Below are 24,586 nucleotides of genomic sequence, written 5' to 3' on the forward strand. Positions count from 1 at the left end.
TGGGATGCTAGGCCATGGGACTTCCCAGACTCTTTCATTCACTTGTATCAGTGATGAGGAGGTTTCTTACAGTAACCCTGAATAGGAACTTAGGCTTGCAAAAGAAACAAACCCCAAACTGATTAATAATAATGGACACTCCCACACTTATACTATAGCAATTAAATTTTCAATGCAAGAGATTCTACATTACAGCCTTCAACTTATTCACTGTTCCCCCCTCCCTATTTAACATGTTTATTGCATCACAGACAAACAAACAAACAGAAATAGATATGCCAGTCTTTCTGTTTTCACTGCAGATCTAATCGCTAGGGTGTGCAGATGCAGAAAAAGACAGGTTTCTTTCAGCACCTTTAATACGGTCAAACCTTGGTTGTCGAACGTAATCTGTTCTGGAAGACTGTTCAACTTCCGAAATGTTCAGCAACCAAGGCACGGCTTCTGATTGGTTGCAAGAGCTTCTTGCACTCAAGTGGAAACTACGTCAGACATTTAATTTCCGAAAAACGTTCCAAACCTGGAGCATTTACTTCCAGGTTTTCAGCATTCGGGAGCCAAAACGTTCCAAAATGGAGGCGTTTGGGAACCAAGTATTGACTGTAATTGTACAGAAGAGGGAATTCCAGCAGGTGTGGCTTGACCATATGTAAAAGTAAAAGCATCTAGTTTGCTTTTAAGGTCAGCACACATTACCAACTTCAAAACTCAGTGAGGTCATTTCCCCATCCTGCCTCACATCACTGGATGCGCTTCCAATTCACCAGCTGTCTGTCTACACAAGGGTGTGGAGAGGGAACATGGATGTCTTCCTATGGCTTGCATTTTCAAATTGTATCAAAGCTGGTTTGGGGGGAAACACAATCTAAACACAGTATTTCTCAAGGAACAGCAGGACAGATGTGGATTGTGGCTAATGCAGTGGCGTAGCGTGGGGGGTGCCAGGGGTGCTGGCCGCACCGGGCACAAGATCTGGGGGGGTGCGAGTCCAGAGGGAAGGGACAAGTTCCTTCCTCCGCCGGGCTCCCCGCCGCCACCGCCAGCCTTGCGCCCTAGCGCACGCGCGCCCCCCGCCGCGGCTGCGCTCCACTCACTGCTCGCAGGAGGAGCAGCCGCTGCAGCAGCGCCAATGCCGCCACCGACGCCTGGCCGGGCACGGGCAGCCTCCGCACCCCGACGCCGACGCCATCCCCTCGGCCCAGCCACAGGCGGTGGCTGCTTCTGCCAACTGGGAGGGAGGAGAGCTCCGAGGGGCCTCGCAGCGCCCTGCGCTCCCCAAAACCCTCCAAGAGGAAGCTGACGGGCGGGCGAGGGTCTCCCGGCGGAAGGGGGCGCCGCTGGCTCCGGCTCTCAGCGCAAGTCTCAGCCGCGGGGGGGGGGGGCGCGAGGACCCGGCCGGGAGGAGGAGAGGCGCTCGCCAAGCCCGGATCTGGAGCGCCTTGGAGCACGGGCTCCACCTACAGCCCAAGTAGAGGAGGGGGCGGGGAGGTGCCCGAGGGGAGGGGGCTTCGGCTGCCTCGGCCCGCAGGGGCTCCGCAAATAATAAATTTAATAAATTCCTGCTGAGCCTTTGGAGGGGGTTCTTGGCTCCTTCGCTCGCCCCCAGCCCCAGTGGGGGGCCGGCCGCAACATTGGGGGGGGCGCTCGCACTCGAGTGCTAAAATCCATGGGTTAGGGGGCGCAAATTACTTGCCTTGCCCCGGGTGCTGACAACCCATGCTACGCCACTGGGCTAATGTCATGTGCATTAAGAAGAAGAAAGCTTTTGGCTTCAGCCAGGTCTGGATTTAGGTTTGAGGAGGCCCTAAGCTACTGAAGGTAATGGGGCCCTTTATATGTCCAGCTGTCCTTTGTCAACAATAAATTGTCGCTGTTTTTTGTGTTATTGTAATTTATGGAACTAATAGGTATCTAAAGCCATTTGCCACTGTTGCTGTATGTAGGTCTTATTTTATTTGTTTTTTATCTTATATTTTGGAAACATAAAGTAAAGGTAAAGGGACCCCTGACCATTAGTTCCTGTCGTGGCCAACTCTGGGGTTGCAGTGCTCATCTCGCTTTATTGGCCGAGGGAGGCGTACAGCTTTTGGGTCATGTGGCCAGCATGACTAAGCCGCTTCTGGCAAACCAGAGCAGCGCACGGAAATGCCGTTTACCTTCCCGCCGGAGCGGTACCTATTTATCTGCTTGCACTTTGATGTGCTTTCAAACTGCTAGGTTGGCAGGAGCTCACCCCGTCGCGGGGATTCGAACCGCCAACCTTCTGATCGGCAAGTCCTAGGCTCTGTGGTTTAACCCACAGTGCCACCAGTGTCCCTTTGAGAAGGGCTAACAGGAGGTACATAAAAGGACTGTGCCTAAGCTACATGCTCAGGGATTGTATGTCAGGAGTGGGCAGACTTCAGGCTTCTTGGATCTAATATTTCACTTGAACCCCAAAATCTACTAGCTAGAGCCAGGTGCAAAAGATATATAGTTAGAATTAAAGAGCAAGGTACTTCAGAGACTAGGAATTTGTTTTTAGAGCTGTGCTCACACTCTTTTCATACCAAAGTCCACTCCTGGCTAGCTTTCTTCACCTCAGCAGCCTAATTTAGTTAAGTTATTGCTATCGTTAAACAATTAGGAGTGATAAACACATCCAAATTTCTGTCCCCCCCCCAAAAATCCATCCATCTACCAGGAGATCCCAGTCTGTCTTCTGCCCACCCCAGTTTAAATCTTGTTCCCACAACTTCAGAGCTTCAAAAGACTTGCCCACAGTTCTCTGAAAAGTTGTGTGTTATCCTGTGGTGACATTGGTACAGCTCTGGCTGAGGTATAATTACAGCCCATGACTCACACAAAAAACACAAGATATTTTGAAGGGCAGCTGAAAATTATAAGGTGCAGCCACCATTATGAGTCAACCTCTAGCACAATAACCCCCTCCTTCCCCCCCCCCTTTTTCCTTTTTAGCATTCTTGTTATACTTGTAATTTCTGGCTGGATTCTGAATCAATGTGAAGAGAATTCATCCATCATCCAACATAGGTGTTCAAAGGAAGGGATTTCAGCCGTAAGCGAGAGAGAAAACAGAGTTGTTCCAGAGAGCATGAACATTCCAGGTGGTTGAGGGTAGTAGCTTTGGAGATGCAAGTGTAATAGATTGAATTTTTACACTGGTGTAGCTCAGTCGGTATAGCATGAGACTCTTAATCTCAGCGTTGTGAGTTCGACTCTAACGTTGGGTGAAAGATGCCTCCTGCATTGCAGGGGGTCAGACTAGATGACCCCTGGGGTCCCTTCCAACTCTACAATTCTATGATTCTGTGATTCTACAGTTCTGTTTTGCTGTTTTCCACACCCCAAATGCCTGTCACTCACCAAACCACCCTAGAACAATCGGTTCTCATAATCCAGTCTAGATTATCCAGGCTCACCACAAGTATTAGTTAGTATAGAATCATAGAATCATAGAGTTGGAAGAGACCACAAGGGCCATCAAGTCCAACCCCCTGCCAAGCAGGAAACACCATCAGAGCACTCCTGACATATGGTTGTCAAGCCTCTGCTTAAAGACCTCCAAAGAAGGAGACTCCACCACACTCCTTGGCAGCAAATTCCACTGTCGAACAGCTCTTACTGTCAGGAAGTTCTTCCTAATGTTTAGGTGGAATCTTCTTTCTTGTAGTTTGGATCCATTGCTCCGTGTCCGCTTCTCTGGAGCAGCAGAAAGTAGTAGGTTTAGCCTGCCTCTCAGGTCTGTGACAGAACCCTCAAGAGAGCTAACAAGCTCAAAAACCATTTACTCCACTGACCATGAATCCAACTCAGGAGAGCTGCCGCTATTCAGCAGCTTTGCAAAGGAATGCTACATTAAGACACCAGCAAAGCTAAGTGGCTTTCTAAACTTCAGAGGCCTCATGGGTGTAGAGTGATCTAACCCCAATTCTGCAAGGAAAGGCTCATGAGCTTCTGTCAGTCCCCAGGGCCTTGTGAAGGAGGCTATCTATTGTCTACAAAGCACCAACAATGGGAACATTGCAAAATGAAGAAATCCAACTAGCCAGACTGCGATGGTGGCTTCAACCAGCTGTATATCGATGAAACAGATGTCGTTCCTGAGCCACTCAGCCAGCAATGTCAATTTCAACATTGGACCACTGGAAGCAGAGGGATTCAGGAGTAGCAGCAGTTCCACCCACAATATACTGCTGGGTGAAGCCACCAACATGCTCTGCCCCTCAATCGCAAAGGGAGGGCCAAGCTGTATTGCTGGGCCGATACAGTTTATTCCTCCCTTTGCTACTCTAAACTGCTACTGCCCCCAGGTGAGTGAGCCCTAGTGCCTCACATGAGAGCCAGAGAGGCATGGGGCTCACTCAGCTGGGGGACGGGAGTCTTCCCACCCCCCAGCTGAGCAGTGCAAACAAGCTGCGTTGTCCTGGCCTGTGAGGCACTGGGGTGAAAGAGCCGCAGCTCCTGAAGCGAGAGCTGCGGGAGTTTCACCCTCACAGGCTGGGGACAATGCAGCTTGTTGTTTCAACATTGTGGTGTATTGCCAGATTGCAATGTTTGACAGTGTTGAAAACCTCACACCACCCAGCCCTAAAGGTAAAGTTAAAGGACCCCTGACAGTTAAGTCCAGTCGCGTACGACTCTAGGGTTGCGGCACTCATCTCGCTTTGCTGGCCGAGGGAGCCGGCGTTTGTCCGCAGACAGTTTTTCCGGGTCATGTGGCCAGCATGACTAAGCTGCTTCTGGCGAAACCAGAACAGCACACAGAAACACCGTTTACCTTCCCGCCAGAGTGGTACCTATTTATCTACTTGCACCTTGACGTGCTTTCGAACTGCTTGGTTGGCAGGAGCATGGGAGCTCACTCTGTCATGGGGATTCGAACCACCAGCCTTCTGATCGGCAAGCCCTTGGCTCTGTGGTTTAGACCACAGCGCCACCCGAGCCTCCCTGGAGAGAGCATTCTACAAACAGGGAGCCACCCTCCCGACCTCTTGTGGGGGAGGCACATGAAGAAGGACCTCAGATGATGATCGCAGGGTTTGGGTCGGTTCATATTGGGAGAGGTGATCCTTGAGGTATTGTGGTCCTGAGCTGTTTAAGGCTTCATAGGTCAAAACCAACACTCTGAATTGGACCCGGAAACTAATTGGCAACCAGTTTAGTCGGACCAGGATATGGTACAATGGGCAGAGTGTCCCGCATAGACCACAGAGTTTCCTACTCAGTCATAATATTCATGGAGTGACTTTGGTAAGTCACTGTCTCTCAGCCTAATCGCTTGTGAGAATAAAAGGTATACGTTTGGAGAACTCTCAGTGTTCTTTGAGCAATGAAGCACCCTGAGAAGACAATGTGGAATAGTGGAATGAGTGTTGGGACTTAAGAGTGGAGAGAAGAGATTTCAAACTCCCACTCCACCAGAAAACTTCCTGGTTGTCATTGGAACGACTGACATGCTAATCTATTTCTCCACTTGCTGTGAAGTTTTAAAAGTTGGGGGGGCCAGGCACACAGCTTAGATGGCCTTGGAGGAAGGGTGGAATAAGCAGACAGGGGAAGAGGAAGAAAGGGGATGGTGAAGGTAAAAAGGGCACTTGTGAGCCGTTCCACGTAATTAGGTATCATTTTGGTCAGCGATTCAGATTGAAGATAATTTCCCAATAAATACAATGGATGAGAAAATGGTGGTGACTGTTGCAACAATAAATAAGCACTTTCATTTCTAACCCAAGTGTCACAGCACCACAAACAACAAAAGGTTGATTGCAGAATTATGTATTTTGATGTTGTTTCAAGGCATAGATATGACTCTACTTTTTTCTGCTGTTGAAATCGATGGCTGAAACGGGAAATTTTTTCATTCCTTTTTGATAGCAGGACCAGCCTGAATAAGGCAAGATTTCCAAAGAGCTATACAAAGTGTACTTTATGGGCCTCATTTATACCTCTCAATACTCAGGTAGATGGGCTTTCTTTCTATTCTGCAGGCTTGCAGTGAGTGAGGAGCAAAAGATCAGATGGACTATTGTTCCACAGACATACTGGGGTGAGCATTTTTTAAAAAAAAAAAATAAGGGAGAAGTTTCCATTTAGGTGTGAGCAAGGCTGGATTTACGTATAAGCTAAGCAAGCTATAGCTTAGGGCCCCACTCTCTTGCCCCCCCCCATTTCGCTATTAATATACTTCTTCTTAATTGTATTTCAGTTCAACAATTACTTTGCTAAAATACATATTTCATTATGTGCAAATGGCTTTAGATACCTATTAGCTCCATAAATTACCATATAGCATATATTGAACACAAAAAGCAGTGACAATTTGTTGTTGACAAAGGACAGCTGGACATATAAAGGGCCCCATTATCTTCAGTAGCTTAGGGCCTCGTCAAACCTAAATCTGGCCCTGGGTGTGAGGGGAGTGAATTAAGTCAGATAGACACCTCTGTGGAGCCAGGTTTGAGCAAGGCTCCTGTCAATACAGACTCACTCACTAATGGTTCATTGTCCTTGATTACTGATTAGAACTAGTTAGTCAAAGGTAAGTATTTTTGTATTATTAGCAAAAGGCCCCCTGAGTTGGACTGTCCAGCTCTCCTAATTCCTCACATCATCTGTTACTGAAGCTCTTGTGTCAGATTGACCCAAGCTAACCTTATTTCTCCAAATTGAACGTGACCTCCAGACCCTAAGGAAGAAGTGAAGGCCACTTTCCCCATCACCTACTGACTGATTGTAGCTGCATAGTAGAACATATGGATTCTGGGTCCACAACCTGGCTTCTTCAGCGAGAAAGGATGCGAAAGACTCAGCTGCTGTCAGTCAGAGCAAGGCAACACTGGGTTAGATGAAGAAATAGACTGCTAGAAAAAGGCAGCCTCCTATGTTCCAAACCCAGAAGTGGTTACTAGCAAAGGCAAAGCCAGAACCACAGCAATGAATCATGCAGAGTTGAATCTTCTGGGTGAATCCTTTGGGCTGAGAGGAGTCTTTAAATGTTCAATTTATTTCTCTCTTGTGGTACGCTAGAGTGTTTTGGTACACAGGTTGAGAATTACTGGCCTAATAAGACAAACTCAGAAATAGAGGATTGTGAGGGGAGAGGGTTAGAATGGAGGTGGAGAGAACACACCAAATGCTGAGCAGATATAAGGATACAAGTGCCAAGAGAAAGCAAAAAGATATATTTTAAAACATTTTTTTTCTTGGTGGCATCACTACTTTTGGCATTTCTCATTTTGCCTGAGAAGGAACCTCCCAGCTTCTTTTAAATGAAACATGGAAGCAACCTAGGTATTTACAGAAAGCCTTGAGAAGGAGGAGGAGGAGGATTTTGGATTTGATATCCCGCTTTATCACTACCCTAACATTCTCCTTTCCCTTCCTCCCCCACAACAAACACTCTGTGAGGTGAGTGAGACTGAGAGACTTCAGAGAAGTGTGACTGGCCCAAGGTCACCCAGCAGCTGCATGTGGAGGAGCGGGGAAGCGAACCCGGTTCACCAGATTACAAATGAAACAGAATCTTCAAGAATTAAACGGCATTAAGGTTGTGAAAAAACTGAAATTTTGGGGAGTCTGGTTGACAGCCAGAAACCCTAATCTATTTGAAGATAATTATGTTAAGATTTGAAAAGAAGTGAAGATGGGGAGGGATGAAACATTCACTTTTAGGGCCATTGTCAGCTATAAAAACGAATGTATAGATGGTATTTAACACCGTATAAAACTGCAAAAATGTATAAAAGTAAATTAAGTATCTTTTGGAAGTGTAAAATGTCAGATGGAACTTTTTTTCATGTGTGGTGGACCTGCAGAAGGGCAAAAGGTTATTGGGAAATTATTTATAATGAGTTTTAAAAAAAATGATTAAAGTGATGATCCCCAAGAAACCAGAACTTGGACCAGAACTTCTGAAGGAACTGTTTGCTTCTGTGTGCTATGACGGTGGCAAGAACAGTCTACACGCAAAAACGGGAAGAAGCCCCAAGAAAAGAAGACTGGCTTATGGAGACACTGAGATGGCTAGACCTACTGTGAGAATTAAAGAACAAAATGAGGGGGGGGGGAATCTTGGAGAATGGAAATATTTTGTGGAATATTTGTAAAAATATCATGGTCATGGTAAACCGTATGCAGGATTTGAAGTGTAGTAACAGATGAGAATTAGTAGTTTAATAATTTAGAATTAATGTATATAATGGATAAAATGTAAGTGATATAGCAGCTTTATAAGGGAATAAAAGAACACCGTGGAAGGGTGGATGGGAAGTCAACGGATATGAAAGATTTGTTCTGATTGTATTTGAAAAGAATCTGTAAAATTTGAAAAAATAATTTTAAAAAATGCAAAAAAGAGAGAATTCTTCAGAACATCCATATTCAGCTTAAAATTCCACTGTAGACAACGTGGGCAGTTGAAGTCCCCTACCTAGCTTCTTTACCAGGGTTGATGAGACAGCTTGACTCATAATCTGCATACATATTTTCTATGGGTCCCAGGCAGAGGTTTGCAGAGATATATACAACCCCCTTTCTAGAAAGTTACACCAATCTTATCAAAATGTTTTTTTACTTCTCTCAATATTCATTATATGTTTTGCCCTAGCAGAAACCTTTGAATTCACCAGGGGCTGTGAAGTACCGTATTTATAACATGCACCTTACCATAACACGCACATCGTTTTTAGAGGAGGAAAACGGGGGGGGGGGGGATTCTGAATGAAACAGTGGATGTATCATTTTTGTGATTCATGCTGTGGCCACAGACATGTGATCTGATGGTGAATTTGGGGTGACCCAATGCAAAGATCCTGAGGATCCATGTGGACCCATGCTTTGTAACCACGTTTTTGCACCATTGCAGCCCCAGGCAACAGTGGGTGCGTGATTTTTTTGTTGCAGGCTGTAGCCATGGACATGTAATGTGATCTGATGGTGAATTTGGGGTGACCCAATGCAAACATCCTGAGGATCCATATGGATCCGTGCTTTGTAACCACGTTTTAAGTGGGGAGGGAAGGAAAAACAGAGAAGGGACAAGGAGCACAAGAGGGGTGTGCAGAGAAGCAGCTGGCTAAAATGCAGGAGAGGGATTTAACGGGAGGGAGGAAAGGAAGGCAAAAGTTTTTCCCCCACCCAAGCCAGCCCCCCCCCTCTCTCCCACCTGCATGTTTTCCAGCTGCCTACGAGTCCCTAGAATGCTTCCCTGGACGCAGCAGCAGCAGCACCGGAGCACGGAGAGGAATTAGAAGGAAGGGCGCGATCCTTTCCTTTCCCCTCTGCTTGCCTGGAGGGCAGGGGATTTCCCTGCTCTTTGTTCCGCTTGAGCAAACACAGCAACAAAACAGAAGAGGGTGGGCAGTAAGACCCTGAAGCAGAATGCAGGAAAGCAGCAGCTTCCTCTCTTCAGGCTTCCCTTCTCCGCGACACGTGATCTCATTTTTGCCTGATTTTTGCCCCTGCACTCGCGCCAGTCGGCTCCAGGGACCACACATTTGCTCAATAGCACGCACAGACATTTCCCCTTACTTTTTAGGAGAAAAAAATCTGCGTGTTATAGAGAGAAAAATACGGTAACTCTTTCAGCCATGGGCAAAGTTGATTAGGCCTACAAAGAGAGTTGTCAACTATGTTTTCTACCTAAAGCAAAATTTCATGATCAGATGGAGAGCAATTTGAGAATCAAAAATCAGTGACAGATTTAAGGTTCTACACTTTAGGCAGGAAGATGCACAAATATAAGATGAAAGACACCTGGTCATAGTAGACCACAAACTTAACATGAGTCAACAGTGTGATGCAGCGGCAAAAAAGCTAATGCTATTCTAGGTTGCATCAACAAAAGTATGGTGTTCCAATCAAATGAAGTCATAGTAGCGCTCTATTCTGCCTTGGTCAGATCACGCCTGGAGTTCTGGGTGCTACTGTTTAAGGAGGATGTTGACAGGCTGGAACGTGCACAACCAAGATGATCAAGAGTCTGAAAACCAAGTTGAGGGAGTTGAGTATGTTTAGTCTGAAAAAGAGGAGATGTGATAGCCATCTTCAAATATCTAAAAGGCTGTCGCATGGAAGATGGAGCAAGCCTGTTTTCTCCTGCTCTGGAGGGTAGAAGCCAAACCTAAGGATTCAAATTACAAGAAAGGAGATTCTGGCTAAACATCAGAAGGACCTTTCTGACAGTAAGAGGAACAAATTCCCCTAGAAGGTCATGGATTCTTCTTCCTTGGAGGATTTTAAGCAGAGGGTGGATGACCATCTGCAACGGATGCTTTCGTTGAGATTCCTACATTGCAGGGGGCTGGACTCTACGACACGCAGGATTCCTTCCAACTCCACAATTCTATGATTCTATGCACACATTCTGGCAAATCCAGAACAATTCATCATACAGAGTGATTTGAGCTAAGACAAGTACCTACTTCTTATTTTCGTGCTCTTTCATGGCATACTAGCAACTGCCTTACAGCACCCACTTTGTGAATTATAGTAGTTCTAGGGGCACGGGTGGCGCTGTGGGTTAAACCACAGAGCCTAGGACTTGCTGATCAGAAGGTCGGCGGTTCGAATCCCCGCAAGGGGGTGAGCTCCCGTTGCTCGGTCCCTGCTCCTGCCAACTTAGCAGTTCAAAAGCGCATCAAAGTGCAAGTAGATAAATAGGTACCGCTCCGGCGGGAAGGTAAATGGCATTTCCGTGCGCTGCTCTGGTTCGCCAGAAACGGTTTAGTTATGCTGGCCACATGACCCAGAAGCTGTAAGCCAGCTCCCTCGGCCAATAAAGCGAGATGAGCGCCACAACCCCAGAGTTGGACATGATTGGACCTAATGGTCAGGGGTCCCTTTACCTTTAGGAAGTAAACTCATGACCGGTGCCATTCCATACAAGAGTTTTGGCAATGGTGGGTGGAGTGGAAAGTGCAGACCAGTTTTGTTAGTTCTGCCCCCAGACTCCTAGGGGAGAAGGCTGCCTGTGAATGACTTTGATGCTGAAGCCTACGACAAACACTGGGTGGAGCATATGGGGGCAGGAAATGGAAGAACCAAGGCCAAGAATCCATGCTGATGTATTGTCCTAACTGCTTTTTCCTGCACACAGCCACTCAAACACTCTGAAATGTCTCGTGCCCCACAGAGCCTCTCTTTTCTCATCATTTTGACTACCATCCCCCAAGGAGCTATTGGCTTTTCTTTCTCTGCACAGTGAGAACTCTGGAGCTGTTGTGCTTGTTCCCCAAAATGAGTAACAGATGGATGAACATTCTCCGTTCAACCCACCTTTTTAGTCGATATCTTTTGCCCCCTGTCGTTTATGTCACTTTGTTTTTCTCCCATCTTCCTTTCTCTCTTTAGTGTCTCTCTTTTCCCTTCTTTCATGTTCCCTGCAGGTTGCTTGGTGCTACGATTCCATACCTCTTGGCGAGTATTTCGGCTGCCTGCTCTTTAGATCTCACAAAAGGAAACCGGGGCTGATCAAACACAATTCAGTGCCTGATGAGAGTGGATTAGCCCTAGTGGGAAATGACAGGTCTAATATTTTTGCTCAGGCTTCTAAACTGAGTGTAAATTCAACCCTCATAAAAGTCAGTGGCTGGTGGGGCTGAGATAAAACAAACAGATCAGGCTTGTGCATCGTCAACGCTTCCACGAGTCCACAGCACAAGGAGGTGGGATTCGGTAGCCGGTGCCAAGGATTGCAACTTTATTTCTTTGTGAAGTATGTCTGTAGCCCTTGAGGTTCCCAGAATCGCTTGGGAATAAGAAGGAAGTAGAAACAAGGTCCAGAGGGTACATTTTTAATCCAGTTCTTTCCAAGGTGTACTTCTCTGTACCCATCAACTGTCCCGCTTTAAGTAGGACATCCCAGAATTATAGAAGAATTACCCCCTCAGTGCCATGAACTGGCACGACAACAGGGAGGGGGGAAGAGGATCCTGGTGAGGGGTGCAGACACAACTGGTACATATCGGGGCAAGCAGAGGATGGAGAAGGGGAGGTTGTGGGGCTTAGGGTTGGGATGGCAGGGGATGGTGAGGGGGCAGCCATCAGTTCAAGAGAGTCAGAGAAGGGGGACACATCACCAAAGGAGCCTCTATCTCCAAGAACACGGTGGGCTCTGAGCAATGCTGGATTTGTGTATAAGCTAAACAAGCTATAGCTTAGGGCCTACTCTCTTGCCCCCCCCAATTTATTTCTTTTTTAAACCTTTGATAAAATATATGTGTTGTTATGTGCAAATGGCTTTAGATACCTATTAGGTCCATAAATTACCATATAGCATATATTCAACACAAAAACAGTGACAATTTGTTGTTGACAAAGTACAGCTGGACATATAAAGGGCCCCATTACCTTCAGTAGCTTAGGGCCTCATCAAACCGAAATCTGGCCCTGGCTCTGAGACATCCAGAACAGCGGGAGGTTGAATTCCAGAAGACTGGGGCAGGCAAAGGAACACAGAGCAGCTCACCACTTGACCAGGTGGGGATCTTGGGGCTTGTTAGCTCTCAGAAGAGTTCCCTCAGCTGGATCTGGCTCAGGGCAGGTGAGGGTCACATGCCTTGTCAAGTGGAGAGACCCAGCTGCTCAGCTGGAGCAAGCAAAGATGCTTCAGTCGAGATTCAGGACAGAAGGGGAAGCAGGGCAAGAAGCTCTGTGTCTGCTCAACTTTCCACGTTGATGGACCACAGTTTGGGTATTCCAGAAGCTCCATGGGACTGTGTTTTTGGGGACTGATCACTAGGTTCCCTGGATCAGCTGCAGCAGCAGGAGCCTGGTCTGACTGTTGGACTTTGGACTTAGCTTACAGTATCAAAGCGGGACCATTTTTCTTGATCTGTTGGACTGCTGAACTACAGGCTAGCATATGGGACTGGGTACACCAGTGGGTCTTGACACCTTATACATCGGAGTTCAGGACACACTATTTGCACTGGGGCAATATTAGGGTTGCCTTATTTTGAAGAGCAAAAAAGAGGACACCTCAGCGGCGCTTGGCATCATGGGCATTATAAGTCAAGGGTGGGGAATCTGCAGCCATTCAGATGGTACTGGACTGCAACCCCAATTATACCTGACCAGAAGCCATGCTGGCTGGTGCTAATGGGAACTACAATACAACAATACCTGTCCCTGTACGTGGAAGCACTATTTTGTTATCAAGACAGCCACTGACATCTCTATGCTCCATCCATTTATGTAACCTAAGCTAATGGGCATCACCATGTAAATCGATCTGTTAAGTTTAAGCTTACCTTGAAAAAGTCAATTTCACTGAGTGATGCCTAGTTCTAATATTATGATCATCTTAATATCTTGCTCACTGGAAGGACAGATCCTGAAGCTGAGGCTCCAATACTTTGGCCACCTCACGAGAAGAGAAGACTCCCTGGAAAAGACCCTGATGTTGGGAAAGATGGAGGGCACAAGGAGAAGGGGACGACAGAGGACGAGATGGTTGGATAGTGTTCTCGAAGCAACTAACATGAGTTTGACCAAACTGCGGGAGGCAGTGGAAGACAGGAGTGCCTGGCGTGCTCTGGTCCAGGGGGTCACGAAGAGTCGGACACAACTAAACGACTAAACAACAACAAATATCTGGTTGCAAAATATGCATTAGCAGAATACTTTGCTTTCCACCAGTGGGTGCAGCAAAGGCTAGAACTTGAGTCTGAAGCCCAGGCCTCTTCAGTCCAGACCCCCTCCATGGCCACCTGGGAGTGGCAGGTGATGGAGGCAGCATCAACTGGGCCCTGTGCCAATACCTGAGTTGGCATGGGCATGTTGAATCCCACAGACTCCATTCCTTCATCCTATTTTGATAAAACATTTTATAGCCAAGGGGCACCCAGCCAGGCACATACATGGTTATAGATGCTCATTTGATTATCTTGACTTTAAAAATTTATATTGTACTTTTTTACCAGAAAATGACACTTATTCCCAAGGAAATGCGTTTAGCACTGGGAGCAGAAGCAAGCTCTGTTTTATTCCCGTAGTCCTGGTGGCACTATGATTTAAGTGAATTTAAAATGTGAAACTGCAAGTGCTCAAAACATTTCATTTCATTTTTTTACATGTTTTGTTGTATCAGAGTCAGCAACTTAGGTTCCTCGGGCCCAGGGGCCAAATGCTCCGCTTCACACCTTGCCCTTGGGACTCTCTCCAGGTTGAATTCTCCACACAGTCCTTGGGTACTTTTCTTGCCTGTCTGCAATGTGTTTTTGAGAGGTGATGATGCCCCCTGCTTACCTGGATGCAGGACAGAGAGAGCCGTATATGTATAGCCTTTGCGTGACTGACATGTAGCCAGCTGTACGAAGATGGGGGGATGTTGTGCTCTTTCTGGGGTAGTTTGTCCACCTTTGGTCCCCACCCTTCACTCAGCTCTCACCTGTGGTTCGTAGAAGCTTGTCAGTATGTGACAGCGGCCACATCCTGGCAATGGCTTCAACTGGCTGGCTAAAGAAGGTAAGGGTAGCTGATGTGTCTTAAACCCTTGGTGAGTTCCCCTGCATGTAAAGACAGGGTCCAGCGGATTGAGTGGACAAGATCAACAGTGGGGTCCAACAGTCAAGAAAGCGGTTTCTGCATATGCAGTAGAGGAAAATGAGGTTCATCAACCTGGGAAGGTAGTTCATCAAAGGGAAGGAAAACTCTGGTCCTAAACTTCCACTGCCTTGTTGGGATATATTTGGGAGAAGAAAAGGCTAAGTAAAACTTACACAAATCCAGAATGGTGTCCCTATATAGTTGGATGGTGTATTGTACGTCTCCTTCTGGCAACTCCTGCAGCCAAGCTGGTGCCAAAGGTATTGCTCTGCTTTCCTCTGAACCACACCAGTGAGCCCAAGAGAGAGATCTTGTTGCCTGGGCAGCCCAGGACTTCCATACACACTGCCCAAGCTTGCAACCCGGGGAGGTCACTCCATGTGACCATCTAAATGGGGAGACTCAAAGGTCTCTTAAATCCAGGGTCCAGATCCACCATGGCTTTCCATACAACTCAGAATCAACACTTCTACATCTCCTACAATCTCACATATTTTTATGCTGCTAGATGCTAGTACCTATTTAATCATTCTATAAGATGTACGGAACAAGAATGGTTTATAAAGAATAATCAGGGGAGCAGAGAGTGAATAACAGCAGGGCAAGAAAGCAATAGCCTTCCAAACGGTTTGTTTATCTGGCTTTGGCTTGTGTTCCATGTTGCTGGAAGCAAGAAGGTTTCTGAAAATTCACTTGGAAACCCACGCTTTGAATTTCTGAAAATGTTAAAAGCAGTATTTATTATGCTGCTCCCATGCTACCTGTTTACCAAACCTTGCACATGAAAAGGTCCGCTTCCTGAGATTACGTGGTCTCTTCAGGGCTTGCTAGAAGCTGCCTGAATGCAAATTGTCCTAGGTTTGATCCTATGGTGTCATTATTCTCTGAAAGGAGCGATAGCAGCCTGCAATTTACAGGAACAAATCAAACATTCAGGATAAAGCCCAGGTTCTCAAAGGAAGAGGAAACCTCCCTGAAGAAGGAGCTGACAGTTCTAAGGAGAGGCGTGGATTCTGGCAGAGCAGAAGGGCAAGAAAGGTGAAAAGGAAAGGAAGGGGAAAAACCAAGAAGACAGGACAAAAACAGTGAGCACTTTCCCAAGAAGTGCTTTTGAGTGGAGGGCTCAAAAAGGCCAGAGCCTTGAAAAGTGATCTGAGAAAAGTAGGGCCACTCTTTCATGAAGTGCTCTAAGAGGGATTTGGTTTGCTCAAAGAAAATAAAATCTCAGTCAAAATAAAGAATATCCATCTTTCCATCTCAGACATTCCCCAAGTATCTGATAGCCAAGGCACACTTTTCTGAGTTAAAATTAGAGGAGCACTTCCCTCTTGTACCTGACTAGGACAGTGTGTAGAAGTAAGAATTGTGCCCCCCTCAGGAGCACCCCCACCCCCTGGTCACTAGGAAGCCCGGTCACCAGATTGCTCAGAAGCTCAGAATGGCACCCTTGAAGCTTCTATATCATTCTGTGCCAATGCAACTGGTAAAGCATTTCCAACCATTGAATACTGCATGGGGATGGGTAAAGTGGAAAGCAAGGACTTACTACAACACAGAACTGAGAGTAGCCAGCGGGGTTGGGTTTTTTGCACCAAGGCTTTTGAGTAGAAGCAGTCTATCCAAGCAGTGATAACTTGTGGTTTCAGTGCGGGGACTTTAAAGGTCCACAACCATTCCTAACCTGCCCTTGTGCTGCTTCATGGAGTAAGAGGAGGAACCAGAAATGACTAGTCAAGGAGCAGAAAGTGTCCCTGGAAAAGAAGACTATCAGCTTGTAAACTGTTAATTTGACTGTTAAGAATTCAAAATGACACCGGCAAATGAAGGTTGAGAGCCAGGAGCGCCATCTTGGCCCTGCAGTGTGCATGGCCCTGGCGCTGAAATTCGTGGGTGCCCGGCCCCTTCATGGGGAATTTTGTGGGTGCTCAAGCACTCAGGGCCCCAGGGAGTTGGCACCTATGTTGAGAGCAGTATTGATCTGAAGGCCGATTTTCTTCATTGTACATGTTGCTATCTCTCTTTTATTGGCCAACTGTCCCTAGGGGTTGGGAGAGGGAGGAACTGGCACAATGAGCTGCAAGGAAGAGAAGCAGAGATAAACTGTAGAAGCAGAAATAGGCTGTATGATCCCCTCTATCTGTCTTTAGAGAAGACATCAGAATTCCCAGAAGTGTGAACAAAGGGTGGAAATTCCACAGTAAAAACCTAATATGGAAGCACCTACGTGAAGCCAGGTTTACATATGGCTACTTTTCACATGATAGGTGTCTCATGGCTGTAGCTACTGCCAGGATCTTTAAAATATCCACCGGCACTTTTGATAATGGCCACCAGGACAAGACTTTCTCTACTGACTTCTGTGGGACTTGACAGTGGGGCGTGTGCCTGGTATGCATTTTCTGTAACTTCCATCTCCACTTGGATTCTATATGTTGCCCTTCTAATAACTTTTAGTGATTGGTTTACTGCCCTGTAGCTTTGACCACATGCCTCATCCTTTTCCCAATATCCTAGAACAAGCAGCACTTGACCTTTCTAGGTTCCATTTGATGTTTGGGAGTGATCCTCTGGCCACAGGCAGAAGTTCTCCCACAACTCTAGAGATCCCATAGTAATCTGAAACTGCTGCTAAGCCTAGTCTGACACTACAAGAGGGAGTGGTATAACTTAGGCAGGTATGATTTTGTTTTGCTGAAACAAATCCCCAGAGAGAAATAAAAGGACAGGGATGCAATGATTTAGAGAGGAGGTAAAATAACCGAGGTGTAGAGAGTAGCCGGCCATCCCAGCACAGGGCAGGTTCTTATATCTCTCCCCCTTTTCCCTCTTGTGTTCCTTTTTCTCACAGATTTTTAAAGCCATGGGCTCTGCCAGCAAAATCAGTAAGTAAAAAGAAGAATGATGTTGCACCAGAAGTTTAAGTCCCTTTACCTCAAGGCAGTTTTGGGGGGGTCAAATTGAAACCTTTGAAATGGCCACCTCCAATTTGTCACCCTCAAAAAGACTGGCAAATTAGTGGAATCTGTTCCAATGCAAGCCCAACATTTACATGTGGCCAAGGAAACACAAGCAAACCTAGCTATTCTTCTGAACTGGTTCTGTCTCTGGAAGACAGAACCATTCTCCAACTACCACACCCCTTGTTATGTGAGGGATTGCAGTCAAAATAACCATGCATTCTTGCTGTTTAGTAACTCTAGGGACAAACAACCACAGAGCTGCAAAGTGCTAGATAGACAGGTTGCAAATAAAAGCAATTTAATTGACAGAGACAGAGCTCTGTGTCATGTCACTTCCCTTGAGTTCTCTGGTGGTGAAAGGACACAAAGGTTTTAATCTTTTCTACTTCCTCTTGATTCAGAACTCAATCTCTTTTCCACTATGCTTCTGAGGCAGATGGACGTCTATCTGGTCTCCATTTGGAGAATCCATTTTAACCCAGCCATGTATTTTGTAATCTAGAAGTAGAATTTGCCTACCTTGTTTTTGTTATTGGCAATGCTGGAATTGAATGCAATTCAATTGTTATGCTTACTTTACAGTTTATTGCATGATTATTTTATTAAAAGGGGAAATCCAGTCTGCTACCACAGACTGGGTAAATATGGGAAGGCTATACAGCCTAGTCTCAAAGTTTCTACATTAATGCTGAAAGGGATGAAGTTTTAAACTAAGCATATTATGTCTAAGAGGGACGCGGGTGGCGCTGTGGGTTAAACCACAGAGCCTAGGACTTGCCGATCAGAAGGTCGGCGGTTCAAATCCCCACAATGGGGTGAGCTCCCGTTTCTCAGTCCCTGCTCCTACCAACCTAGCAGTTTGAAAGCACGTCAAAGTGCAAGTAGATAAATAGGTACCGCTCCGGCAGGAAGGTAAACGGCATTTCCGTGCGCTGCTCTGGTTTGCCAGAAGCGGCTTAGTCATGACCCGGAAGCTGTATGCCAGCTCCCTCGACCAAGAAAGCGAGATGAGCACCGCAACCCCAGAGTCGGTCACGACTGGACCTAATGGTCAGGGGTCCCCGTTACCATTTTATGATGTCTAAACACTACACTGATCACACTAAACATTCTGCTCACACAAACGAGCAACAGGGAGGGTAGATTGTAAAATAATACATCCTATTCTAACTACAGATACCTCAGGTTGAAAGTGCTTCAGGTTGAGCGCTTTCGGGTTGTGCTCTGCGGCAACCCAGAAGTAATGGAGTGCGTTACTTCTGTGTTTCGCCACTCACGCCGCTCAAAACGACATCACGCGCATGCATGGAAGTGGCAAAACGCGACCCGTGCATGCACGCCATCGCATCTTACGTTCCATTCAGGATGCGAACGGGGCTCCAGAACAGATCCCATTCGCATCCCGAGATACCACTGTACAAAATCCACCCAACAGATTAAAGTAGCTATTACTTCAGAGACCATGCCATCAGTCTGAGAAAAGCTAAAACTGAAAATCTTCAACCCCATCGCTGGGATTCAAACCGCTGACCTTTTGATCGGCAAGCCCAGAGGCTCAGTGGTTTAGACCACAGCGCCACCTGCGTCCCCTAAAGCTATGCAAACTGTAGTTCTATGTAGTTTGGTAAGCAGGCCAGGCCTATGTAGGCAACCCCAAATGACTAACATTTGATACCCAATCAGGAATTCAAATGCTCTGTGTTGCCTTGACAGGGATGATATCACAATAGCTAGAACAGAATCACCAGTGTTTTCCTGCATCTCATGGAAACATCATTCCAGACCTTCATTGTATGTTAATTTTGGGGGGAAATGTGACAGGACTAGCTAATAAAATTCAAATGTACATGTTGGTTTAAATGACGAGAGCTTTTAGATTGAGACCAATATTCATGACTCGCAAGCCCAGCTCTGCCTCAAATTGCAGGGAGGGAATCAAAGAATAGTACAATCAATTATTATGGTAAGCATGCCAGTTTCTGGGCCAGCTCTACTAGGCAGACAGCTGAAAAGAGTGAGGGCCACAGAGGGTGAAGTTCCACTAGCATTGGAGTAATTCCACCCAGTCATATATGTTCCTGAAAGGCTTATTCCCTGAACAAAGAAAAGTAGGTTCCTAGTGTCTGTGGAGCAAGAGTGAGGTGCTATTAAAGTCCTATTGGGGATGCTATAGCTTTATCACACATATCAAGCCAGATCCTGGAGGCTCCAGGTTTATGTGACAACCCAACCCAACCCAACAGTAAGCTCAAGCAGAGAAACAAAGTGATATACAGTGGTGCCTTGCAAGACGAAAAGAATCCGTTCTGTGATTCTCTTCATCTAGCGGTTTTTTCGTCTTGCGAAACAAGCCCATTGACGGATTAGCGGATTAGCCCTATTAGCGCTATTAGCGGCTTTTAGCGGCTTATCTGCTGATCGGATCAGCTGATAAACGGCTTAGCGGCTTACAAAAAGGGGGGGGAGGGAAAAACCCCCGCAGGAACTCGCAAGACATTGTCGTCTTGCGAAGCAAGCCCATAGGAAATTCGTTTTGCGAAGCACCTCCAAAACGGAAAACTCTTTCGTCTAGCGAGTTTTCCGTCTTGCGAGGCGTTCGTCTTGCGGGGCACCACTGTATATGCATGTGTGAACCAGGACCAAGGCCCAGTTTGTACATTTGCTGGCCCCTGAGAGGGGCCATTGCTATTGCACACATGGACTTTGTGAGATTCCCCCTGAGCCTCAGGCCTGCCAGTTCCCCTACACACTCCTGTGGAGGATCATATAGGGACCACCAAATATAAGAACAAGGCCCAAATTTACAGTAACCGTATGCCTGCTTCTATGACCCCAGTCCTCAACTGCATTGCGTTTCTTTTTCAACTAAGATTCATGACTCTCAAACTCTATTACTTTCGAGCATTCTGATTGTCAGTGACTCGGTTTTCTATTGCTCACCCTCTTCTACCCCACCCTCTTCTGCCACCCCCCAGCGAGGTTATTGTGAAGAGAATGCTAATGCTGACGCTTTTCTCCATGGGCTGCTGGGAGCTGCAAAGCAGAATGAGAGAGGCCCGGGGAGGAAAGGAGAAAGCAGATCTGAAAGGGAGGGAAAAAAGAAGCTTTTCATCTCACCGTCCTTCAATTTTGCAAAGCTGAGGCAAACAACAGGGCAGTGTGTGTGTGTGTGTGTGTGTGTGTGTGTGTGTGTGTGTGTGTGACTATAAAAAGAAGCAACTATAAATAGTGGGGCAAGAGTTGGGTGGCAGGGAAGAGCTTGAAAAGAGAGTGGAAATGCAGTGCTAGTAACCATCATTGGTTCCTCAATCCTTTTGCACTACCGACCCTGGCATCCCCATCCCCTGTGTCCAAGATACTGAATACTCCTGAGGCAAAGGGATGCACACAGCAGAACAAAAAGGGGCACTGTGGGAGAAAACAGAGGAAGTGGGAGCAAGAAAACTGAGGAATCTCCAAGAAAGACATGGGAGCCGTTTTAACCAGCCACACCAAACCTCAGTCCACAAGGGAGCCAAGCTCAAGTGGAGCAGCTGGGTGGGCAGTTGGCTGTAGATGATGAGCCCATCTTTTAACTGAATGAATGTCTTCGGTGCCACCTCTAAGGTCATTTCAACAGAGCTGCCAATTTGTGAGCCAGTTGTGGCCATGTGCTATCCCACAAGCCTCAGTTCTTCCTCTGCCCAGCACTCACTGGATTTACCAGTTTGCTGGCCAGCATTGACCTGGGTCCTCCTGTGACACTTTGCCATGCCTAACCTTGACAAGGCCCTCCTGGACACCCCTGCCAACCAAATCCAGGGGGTGAGTGAACCCTGACTATTCTGTTTCGACTACCACAATTCAATGGGCTGCCACCACTACCATTGGTTTGGCAGCACTGAAGCTGGTTTGCCCATTACCAGTCCTTACACATGCCCACCTGTTTGCTCTAGAGTCAAGCTACCCGCCTCCTCCCAGAGAGAAAGGAAGGAACCCAGGCTGGCTCCTGGAGCACCAACCAGGTGACTGGCTTCTGGGCTGGCATGGCAGCTGCCAACTGCTTTGCCACTGCTGCCATCAGACACCTGCCTACACAGCCCAGGAACAAATCTGACATGTGCCTTCAGTGCTGGCTATAGGGAAGCTGCCATGGCCAGGCCAATGGCTTTCTCTTTTAAAACTCCATGTCTGGCACCCCCAAGTGGACCGGCAGCTGCTACTCACCTCCTTGGATCAAAGTGCAGCAGATACTTTAGAGAGGGGGCGGGTATCAGCCCAGTTGGGTTTCAGCACCTCAGCACCATGGTTTGCTTCTCTGTGTTAGAGAGGAGGAGAAAGGTGGGAAGAGGGACCTGCAGTTCCTCATATCTTTGCTGTATTCCTTGCTTGCCACAGGAGGAAGAGGGGAGATGGAGAAGGCAGAGGCACAACAAGCGGTAACCCTTGTGCCTCTCTTTCTGAACAGGAGACTGCACCAAACTGGGTGCCCAGCAAAGCAGAACGTCGCATGATGTTAGCGATCCAATTTATTGCATGAAGAATCCTTCCTGGGTCCCATTTTTCTTAGATTGCCCAAGATTTGCTAGTTCCAAGTTGCTCACTTTTCCAAGCAGACGTTGTGACAGAAGGAGAGACCTCCTCTGACCAGAGCTGGGAGGGTCCTGAGGGCGGCAGTCCACTGGACAGCTTCAGTTAGGGAGGGCAAGACTGGACAAGATACATGGGAGGAAGGGAAGCAGGAGGGGTAGAAAGCAAGGGCCTCCTCTACTCACCAAGGCCATCATCCTTTTAACAGGATGTGCAGACAAAGAGGGAAGCCACAAAAACATTACCGTGTATAGTATTCTCCAGAAAACGCTTCCTAGAGTGCTCCTGAACATGTGCAGAATGTCCTTTCTATATCACTGAGTATCCACACACACAATCCTCCACAATATCAGGCAAGGGAGGCAGGAATTCTATCAAGATAAGTCTCAAAACCCGCTGTCCTCTTCAGCACAGAAGAGAATGAAAAACACTGCTCATTGACACTGCCTTGTTCTGGGGAGATGTTCAGCACTAGCACGGTCGTCTCTAAAGCAAGGGAATGAAGCTATGGCCCATGTCTAGAATTTGGGGCGCTGGTGAGGTGACAGAATCTGCCTGGGGAGATCTGGGCTGTCTGGGTTCATGACCCAGTTTACTTTGGCCAGCTGCAGATCACTTTGTTTCCATCCTCCTTTAAGTGACACGCCAGCCAACAGCCCACGAAGCCCATGGCAGAACGGAAGGAAGGCAGCAGAGGGTGACAGAAAGGGCAGCAGCACATTGCATGCCCTCCCGGGGCTACGTAAAGGACACGGGTGCCATAATAAGAACATGCTTTTACAAATGTACACTGGTGTGTGTACAGGTGTACAGGCTTTCATAATCTATTTTGTGTGAGATGTAAACACAGGAGCAGTCAATGACAACATTCCTAGAGTGTACATGTTAGAACATGGGGAGGGATGTCTGTCCAGCAAGCAGGTAAACTTCCTGGGGACGGACTTCCTCCGCATGTGACTAGAGGTGGGTGTGGCCTCACCTGTGCAGGTAATGACAAAAGCACAGGGCAGGCAGCCACTCTCTCTCTCTGCCATTTTCCTTCGATGAGGAAACATCTAAGGATGCCCTCTTGGCTCCCAGCCAAGAGAGGAGATAAGGACTATCTTGCTACAAGATAGATTCTAAATGTATGTAACCCTTTTAAGCTGTCTGCCTTCTGGGATCATATTGTGAAAAGAACGTGAGTAAACTCTTTTATACTTTTATAAAGACTGTGTCGTGTCTTGTATTTTAAGAGGGAACAAAGGGGAAATTACCAGAGTAATTATTATAGAGGTTCTAGCGAACCTGTGCACACGTTACCGTTGCGAACTTAAAGGGGAATGTCTATAAACTCTGCTGATATTTTGGGAACTTGTTAGCACAAGTTGGATAAGGATATAATTAGTCAATATATCCTCTCCTGCACCCTAGAACATTCCCACATTTTGGGAGGTCTCTGGGGAAACTTAAAGAACATACATACATACATCCACGTGTAAACATCACTTGATTAATTGGTTAAGTCTGTATATAATTGCACAAGAGCAAAATGACAGCTAAGGAAAAGAAAAGCATTCTTTCTTTGTCTTTAAATGTGGTGCACGCGTTGAAGCAGTGCCTTCTTATTATTATTGCTGCTGTTATTATTATTGCCCACGCAGTGGGGAGCTTGGCCAGCCGATGCAGCCCTTGGCGGCCACATCCACCCAATACAGTGGTACCTCGGGTTACAGACGCTTCAGGTTACAGATTCCACTAACCCAGAAATAGTTAAGAACTTTGCTTCAGAATGAGAACAAATCACACAGCAGCAGCAGGAGGCACCACCAGCTAAAGTGGTACCTCAGGTTAAGAACAGTTTTCAGTTAAGAACGGACCTCCAGAACAAATTAAGTTCTTAACTCGAGGTACCACTGTACTGGCTGGGCAGCCATTCAGCGAGGGGGCTGGGGGGCTGCAGCAAGCCCTGGCTGTGGTTATGGGGCCCTCTGGGGGCTCACCCACACTTAGCTTTTGCCTTGAGCTTTCTAGGAACAGGTCCACACTTAAAAGCTCCAAGCACTTTTTCTTTTGCCCCTCTGCTTTCCCCAGGAAAACCTGCTCTTTAATGCCGAATCCGTGGAAAAAACAGAAATTTGGGGTTTTCTGTGGATTGACGTTTGCTCTGATTAAGTGGTAAAGAGTGGGGGTTTGCTGGAGCAAAAAGAAAAGAAAACAGCTCAGACAGGGAGCTTTAAATAGCAGACCTGTGCATGGCACAGAAGTAATTCTGGATGAGCCCTGGATCTCACCATATCTGTGAGTTAAAATGATTATTTTAACCAATTAGTCTACTAAACATTGCAGCCCTAAGTAATCAAACTACAGCAGCAAAAACAAATCATTGCGACACATTAGGAGTCAGGAGACCAGCCTAGCACTATGTTTAAAATGGAAGTAGGACTTTTGGGGAATTTTAACGTGAGCCTAAGTCAGGCAGTGGAGGACAGAAGTGCCTGGCGTGCTCTGGTCCATGGGGTCACGAA

The 24,586-nt window shown here is 46.8% G+C and overlaps 1 protein-coding gene across 3 annotated transcripts in view; it reads right to left on the bottom strand.

Moving 5' to 3' along the window:
- The window catches only part of ASTN1 (astrotactin 1), a 211,587-nt gene that overhangs the window by 55,995 nt on the left and 131,006 nt on the right, over positions 1–24,586 (bottom strand). The window lies entirely within an intron of this gene.

The sequence above is a fragment of the Podarcis liolepis genome, assembly GCF_965112155.1.
Source record: "Podarcis liolepis genome assembly, chromosome: 6".
Taxonomy (NCBI): Eukaryota; Metazoa; Chordata; class Lepidosauria; order Squamata; family Lacertidae; genus Podarcis; species Podarcis liolepis.